The sequence below is a fragment of the Pteropus alecto genome, unplaced genomic scaffold (assembly GCF_000325575.1).
Source record: "Pteropus alecto unplaced genomic scaffold, ASM32557v1 scaffold95, whole genome shotgun sequence".
Classification (NCBI taxonomy): Eukaryota; Metazoa; Chordata; class Mammalia; order Chiroptera; family Pteropodidae; genus Pteropus; species Pteropus alecto.
In genome coordinates, this window is record NW_006441071.1 from 1,683,490 (window position 1) to 1,691,633 (window position 8,144).

An 8,144-nucleotide genomic window follows, 5' to 3' on the forward strand; every position below is an offset into this window, starting at 1 on the left:
CATGGCTGTATTTGGCATCACCCGCCGGAGCCGCCGCGGACTGGGCCTTAGAGCGCGGCCTAACTGCAGCGCGGAGGGCGGGAGGGGTCGGGCGTTGCGGGGCCTCCGCAGGCTGGGCCGCGCAGCTGTGCAAGTCCGGGAAGCCGAAAGCGCGAGTTGGGGGCTGGAAAGGCCGCAGCCAGGCGAGCTTTTCCTCAGAGGAGAGTGCACTGGGGAAAACGGCTGCAACAGCTCGAGAGGACCGTTCGCCTTCCGGAGAGGTGAGTCGCTGCGTCCTCGCTGCCACCCACTTCCGGTGGCGATCTCGCGATAACTTCTGCTCTGGGCCGTCACCGCCTAACGATCTTTGATAAACTGCTCTTTTAATGAAACCGAGCAGGCCTCCTTTTCCCCCCGCACCCCCCGCCCCGAGAAAATAGAAGGAGAACCCAGGTTTCTGGTGTTCGGTTCTCCTCTTTCAACTGGGTTTACGGTTGCAGGGTGTACATGTGTGATCAGGAGAATGCTGCCATCTCGCGGCCAACCCTCTTGCCTCGACACCACAACTGGCATTATGAGCACAGTGTGCCTGGGTGGTTTTAGGCCAGGGCAGCAGACAGGTGAAGGGGAGGAAGGCATAACTTCTCAGCCCAGTTAGTTCTCCTGGTTTACTGAGTACGAGGGCAGGACAGATGAAAATTGTACAGATGAGAAAAATGAGACTTTGAGAAGTTAAGTGATGGCCCAGTGCTACACAATTAGATGGTAGTGAATCCCTACTGGACGGTGTCCTGACTTCCAGTTAGTGCTTTTTCCACTTGGGAAGCAAGTTCCTTTCTTACACCTGCTTTCCGGGTAATCTCAGACTTTAGAATTTATAATAAGCATCCCAAAGATGAGGAAACTATAATGTGAAACCCATGCATTAGCTCAATCTTCACAATGACCCTTTGAATAAATAACCAGGTTTTCAAGTGAATAAATTGAAGCTTAGAGGGGTTAAGTAACTTTCCTGTTACACATCTACTAAGTGATGAAATGCAATTTTATTTTAAAAATATAAACAATATATCTTTAAAGTGTACAACACAATGATTTGGTAGCACATAGCGAAATGATTATTACAGTCAAGCTAATTAATGTATCATATAGTACTTTTTTTTTTCTGTGTGGTGAGAGCATCTGAAATTTACTCTTGAAAAATTTCCAGTATTCTAAACAGTGTTAACTATAGTCATCATGCCGCTGTTTACATCTCTAGACCGATCCATCCGATGTAACTGAAACTTTATACCCTTTAACCAATATCTCCTCTTCATCTCCCACCTTCCTGCCCCTGGTTAACCACCATTCTACTCTCTGCTACTGTGTATTCGATTTTTTTAGGTTCTACACTTAAGCGAGATCATGCAAACTTTTTTTCTTTCTGTGTCTGGCTTATTTCACTGAGCATAGTGCACTCTAGTTTCATCCATATTGTTGCAGATGGCAGGATCTCCTTTTTAAAGGCTGAATAATATTTCATTTGTTTTTTAAAACCATTTCTTTTAATGTAAAATATTTTAGGATTTTCTGTTTAAAACTAAACACACATTCAGTTTTATAAGCCACCATGAATATTCTCCAACACCATGTTCTACAAGTAGATATTGACATACATTTTAGCTAAAATATATCAATAGCAGAATTCTTGCTGTCCCATAGGTAAGTTGAACATTTTTGATTTTTAGCATTTAATTTATTTAAATGTTTCTCATTTTTATATTGGATTGTAGTGATGATTCCCCCCCCAGTTTTATTGATATAATTGACATATAATACTGTATTAGTTTTAGATGTACGACATAATTCGATATATGTATATATTGCTAAATAATTACTACAATAAGTTTAGTTAACATCCATCACCTCGCATATTCACAATTTTTTCTTATGATGTGAGCTTTTAAGATCTATTAGCAAATTTCAAATATATAATACAGTATTATTAACTATAGTCACCATGCTGTACATTACATCTTTAGAACTTATAAGTGGAAGTATGTACCTTTTGACCAGAGTCTTCACACATTTTTCCCACTCCCCAACCTCTGCTTGTGGCAGTCATCAGTTTCATATATCTATGAATTTGGTGTTTTTTTTTTTTTTGAGATTCCACATATAAGATCATACAGTATTTGTCTTTACCAGTCTTATTTCACTTAGCACAATGCCTTCAGGTTTCATCTGTGTTGTTGTAAATGGCAGGATTTCCTTTTTTTATGGCTGAGAAATGATCTATCACATTTTCTTTATCCATCCATTGATGGACATTGGGTTGTTTCCATGTCTTGGCTATTGTAAATAATCCTGCAATAAACATGGGGGTGCAGATATCTTTTTTAAGGTAATGATTTTGTTTCCTTTAGGTATATTCCCAGAAGTGAGGTTGCTGGGTCATATGGTAGTTCTATTTTTAATTTTTTAGGGAAATGCCATATTGTTTTCCACAGTGGCTGCACCAGTTTATATTCCTACCTCCAGTGTACAAGGATTGCCATTTCTCCACATCCTCACCAACACTTGTTATCTCTTGTCTTTTTAATAATAGGCATTCTAACAAGTGATATCTCATTGTAGTTTCGATTTGCCTTTCCCTGACAATTAGTGATTTTGAGCATCTTTTCATGTACTTGTTGGCTATTTGTATATCTTCATCGGAAAAATGTCTATTCAGTTCCTCTATTTTTAAATCTTATTTTTTTTTCTGTTGAGGTATATGAGTTCTTTATATATTTTGGCTATTAACCCTATATCAGATAAATTATTTGCAAATATTTTCTCCTATTCCGTGTGTTGACTTTTCATTTTGTTGATGGTTTCCTTTGCCATGAGAAGCTTTTTAGGTTGATGTAGTCCCACTTGTTTATTTTTGATTTTGTTGTTGTACTTTTGGTGTCATAACCAAAAAAAATGTTTCCAAGACAATGTCAAGGAGCATTTTCCCCATTCTTTCTTCAGGAGTTTTATGGTTTCTGGTCTTATTTTTGAGTCTTTAATTTATTTGAGTTAATTATGTGTATAGTATAATGTAGAGGTTCAATTTCATTCTTTTACACGTGGCTGTCCAGTTTTTACAATATCATTTATTGAAGAGACTATCCTTTCTCTATTGTGTATTCTTGGCTCTTGTCAAAAATTAGTTGATCATATACACCTGGATTTATTTCTGGACTCTTTTTTCTGTTCCATATGTCTGTTTTATGCCAGTACCATACTGCTTTGATTACTATAGCATTGCGATATAATTTGAAATCAAGAAATGTGATGCCTTCAACTCTGTTCTTAAGATTGCTTTGGCTATTTGTGGCCGTTTTTAGTCCCATATGAATTTTAGAAGTATTTTTTTCTATTTCTGTGAAAAACACCATTGGCTTTATGATTGCATTGAATCAATAGATGGTTTTGAGTAAGATGGACATTTAAATAATATTAATTCTTCTGATCCATGAACACAAGATGTAACTCCATTTGTGTCTTCTTCAATTTCTTTCACCATTGATTTATAGCTTTTAGTGTACAGATCTTTCACCTCCTAAACATTTAGGAATAAATGTTTAAATTTATTCCTAAACACTTTATTATTTTCGATGCCATTGTAAATGGGATTGTGTTCTTAATTTCCTTTTCAGATAGATTATTGTTAGTGTAAAAAAGCACAACTAGTATTTATATGTTGATTCTGTATCCTGAAACATTACTGAATTTGTTTATTAGTTCTAACAGTTTTTTTTTTGCGGGGTTGGGGGGATGGTTCTATAGGGTTTTCTACATATAGGATTATGTAATCTGCAAAGAGTGATAATTTTACTTTTTCCTTTCTGATTTGGATGCCTTTTATTCTTTTTGCCTGTTTGCTCGTGCTAGTATTTCTAGTATTATGTTGAATAGAAGTGGCAAGAGTGAGCATCTTTGCCTTCTACAGGATCTTAGAGAAAAAGTTCAGTAAGGTTAGCTGTGGCTTTTCATAAATGGCCTTTATTGTGTTGAGGAAATTTTCTTTTATACATATTTTCCTGAGCGTTTTATCATGAATGGATGTTGAGATGATTCTGTGGTTTTTACCTTTCATTCTGTTAATGGGGTATATCACATTGATTGATTTTCATATGTTAAATCAGCCTTGCATCCCAGGGATAAATCTCTGTTGGTCATGGTGTATAATATTTTTGATGTGTTGTTGAATTTTGTTTGCAGTATTTTATTGAGGACTTTTGCATCTATGTTCACCAGAGATATTGGCCTGTAGTTTTCTTTCTTTCTTTCCTTTCTTTTTTTCTTTTTTTGTGATATCTTTATCTGGCTTTAGTAGCAAGGTGATACTGGCCTCATAAAATCAGTTTGAAAGTATTCCCTTTACTTCTTTCTCTTTTTTTGGGGAAGATTTTAGAGAAGTATTGGTGTTCATTCTTCTTTGAACCGTTGGTAAATTCAGCCATGAAGCTATCTGGTTCTGGGTTTTTGTTGTTGTTGTTGTTGCCGGGAGGTTTTTGATTACTACTTCGACCTCCTTGTTATTGGTAAGTTCAGACTTTCTATTCGCAATTCAGTCTTGGTAGGTTGTATGTTTTTAAGAATTTACCAATTTCTAGGTTCTTCAATTTACTTGCACAGAACTGTTAATAATTGTCCCTTATGATCCTTTTTAATTTTTGAGACATCCATTGTAATGGCTCCTCTTTCATTTCTGATTTCATTTATTTGTCTTCTTTTTTCTCTTAGTCTAGCTAAGGATTTGTTGATTTTAATTTTTCAAAAAAGCAACTCAGTTTTGTTGATTTTTTTTCTCTCCTCTATTAGATTTATTTCTGCTTTGATCTTTAATATTTTCTTCCTTCTGCTAACATTGGGCTAAATTTATTCTTTTTTCTAGTTCCTTGAGGTGTAAAGTTAGGTTGTTTATTTGAGAGATGTTTACCACTATGAATTTTTCTCTTAGTACTGCTTTTGCTTTATCTTGTAAGTTTCAGTAAGTTATGTTTTTGTCTCAAGATATTTTTGAATTACCTTTTGATTTCCTCTTTGACCCAGTGATTATTCAAGAGTGTGCTGCTTAGTTTCTATGTACTTGTGAATTTTTCTGTTTTCGTTCTGTTACTGGTTTCTAGCATCATTCCATCGTAACTGGAAAAGATACTTGGTATGACTTTTATCTTCTTAAGTTTGTTTAGATTTATTTTGTGGACTAACATATGATCTAACTTGGAGAATGTTCTGTGTTAGGAGTGTGTATCTTCTGCTGTTGGGTTATAAATTCTGTATATATGTCTTTTAGGTACATAGTGTTATATGTCTGTTTGGTCTGTAGTATTGTTCAAGTCCACTGTTCATAGATTTTCTGTTTGGATGTTCTGTCCATTATTGCAAGTGGATATTGAAGTCTCCTATTATTGTAGTGCTGGCAATTTCTTCTTTCAGATTTGTCAATATTTGTTTTATATATTTAGGTGCTCTGATGTTGGCTATGTATTTGTAATTGTTGTATCTTCCTGTTGTGTTGATGCTTGTATCATTATTCAATGACCTTCTTTGTCTATAGAGACAGTTTTTGACTTTAAGTCTACTTTGTCTGATATAAGTATAGCTATCATGCTTTTGGTTACCATTTACATGGACTATCTTTTTTCATCTTTTCACTTTCAGCCTATGTATGTTCTTGAATTTAAAGTGAGTTTCTTGTAGACAGCATATAGTTGGATCTAGGTTTTTTATCCTCTCAGCTACTCTATTTTTTTTAATTGGGGAATTTAGTCAATTTATATTTAAAGTAGTTGTTCATAGGGAAGGATTTATTATTGCCATTTTGTTGACTGTCTTCTGTTTGTCTTGTAGTTCTTCTGTCCCTCTTTCTTGCTGTCTTCCTTTGTGTTTTTTTAATTGATGCGTTTTGATTCTTTTCTCTTTATCTTTTGTGTAACTTCTATAGGCATTTTCTTTGTGGTTAACAAGGGGCTTACGTAAAATATGTTATAGTTATAACAGTTTATTTTAAGCAGATAAGTTCACTTGCATATAAGAACTCTCTGCTTTTACCTCTTCTCCCCTCACATTATATGCTATTATGTCATAATTTAAATCTATTAATAGTATGTATTAATATAGTTTAGTTATAGTAGTCAAAATAGAATATGAACTCATATAGTGTAACTTCTGGGTCTACTTTCCTAGTTATAGGTCACACTGTCCCCCTAAAAATATAGAATGGTTCTGTCTTTGGTCTTCAAGTAGATGAAGAAATCAGTGTCACTCAGTATCCCTCATTTGGAATGAATCACTATCATCAGGATACTGAAGTTCCCTAAGTTAGGATACTACATATCTGCTAGAAACACATTTATCATAGTACTATACCGTACAAATTGAGGTATTCCATTCTTCCATTCATTCAAAAAATATTTGAATACCTACTATGTGTAGGACATTGAGTTAACATGTGTGCAGGATAAGAAGTTAACAAATGGTCTTTGCTCTAGTTTATGGAAATAAAATGTACAGTAAAATGGCATAATACAAAATAGTGTGTGGAATATCTCATTATGTTCAAACTTGATTTTATCTCTTGGTGACACCTGTTCTGGAGTCCCCAGTATTTACTTCACAGGTGCACTGATCTTATTTCACTATCACTCTATGGATGCCCTTCATCTTTCTCTTAAGTACCCTTTTTCCTTGATCCCACATGTTCCTCATTTTTGGCTTATTCACTTGTTTGGTGGAACACAATTTTCCAGTAGCTTCCTATTAATGAGTATGAGGGCAGTAAAAGTTTTAAAACATTGCATGTCTGAAAATGTATTATTACTCATACTTGATTGGTTGGAAATAATGTTCTCACACAGTCTTGGAGGTGTGCTCCAATGTCTTTTAGCTTTTAATAAGTCTGATGCCTGCTTTTTTGTATTTGACCTATTTTCTTCCTCTCTAAAAACTTAGATTTTCCCATTATCTCTCGTGTTCTCGAAACTTAATGATAACTGGCATCGTTGAACCCCAATTTTCATTGTAATGGGCTCTCCAACGTCCTTTAATTCTGGAAAATATTCTTGAATTTTTTGATAACATATTTCTTCTATATTCTGTTCTCTCTTATCGATACTCCAATGATCTGGATTTTGAATCTCACTGACTATTCTCTAATGCTCTTATATTTCCTTCCTTATTTTCTATTTGTCTTTTTGTTCTACTTTTCAAGAGATTTTTCTCATCTTAATTTTCCAACTCTTCTTTGAAATTTTAAATTTTAGTATCATATTTTTAATTCCAGACTATTTCTTATTCTGATATTTATATTTTTAAATTTAAAGTTATCTTTTAAAACAAATTTATTTATTTAAATTAGTTTTAAGTATACAGTATGTTGGTTAGACATCTGTAATGTTCATAAAATGATCCCCCCTAAAGTTATTATTAAAAATTTGATACTAAAATTTATGGGGTAACATTGTATTTTTAATTAAGTTTATTGAGGTTACATGTAATTATATAATTATATAAGTATATAATTTTCAGGTGTACATTATCATTTAAAGTTATTATTAAAAATTTTTAATTATGTTTATTGGGGTAACATTGTATTTTTAATTACGTTTATTGAGGTTACATGTAATTATATAATTATATAAGTATATAATTTTCAGGTGTACATTATCATTTGACAACTGTATTTTCTATTGCGTGTTTACCATCCAAAGTCCAGTTTCCTTAAGCTACCATATATTTGATCCCCTTTACCCACATCACCCTCCCCCTAAACCCTATATATGACCTCCTTTATTCTATCTACCTCCCTCCTCCTCCCCTACTCCACTAGTAACCACTAGTCTATAGTCCTCTGGTAACCACTAGTGTATATTCTATGTCCATGAGTCTCTGTTTGTTTGTTCTGCTCATTTGTTGCTTTTAGGTTTATATCACACAGATAAGTGACAACATGTGATTTTCAACTTTTTCTATCTGGCTTATTTTGCTTAGCATGATTATCTCGAGGTCCATCCATGTTGTCACAAATGGTAGTATTTCATCTCTTCTTATGGCTGAGTAATATTCTATTGTATATATATGTACCACAGCTTCGTAGGACACTTCGGTTGCTTCCATGTCCTGGCCACTGTGAATAATGCTGCTAT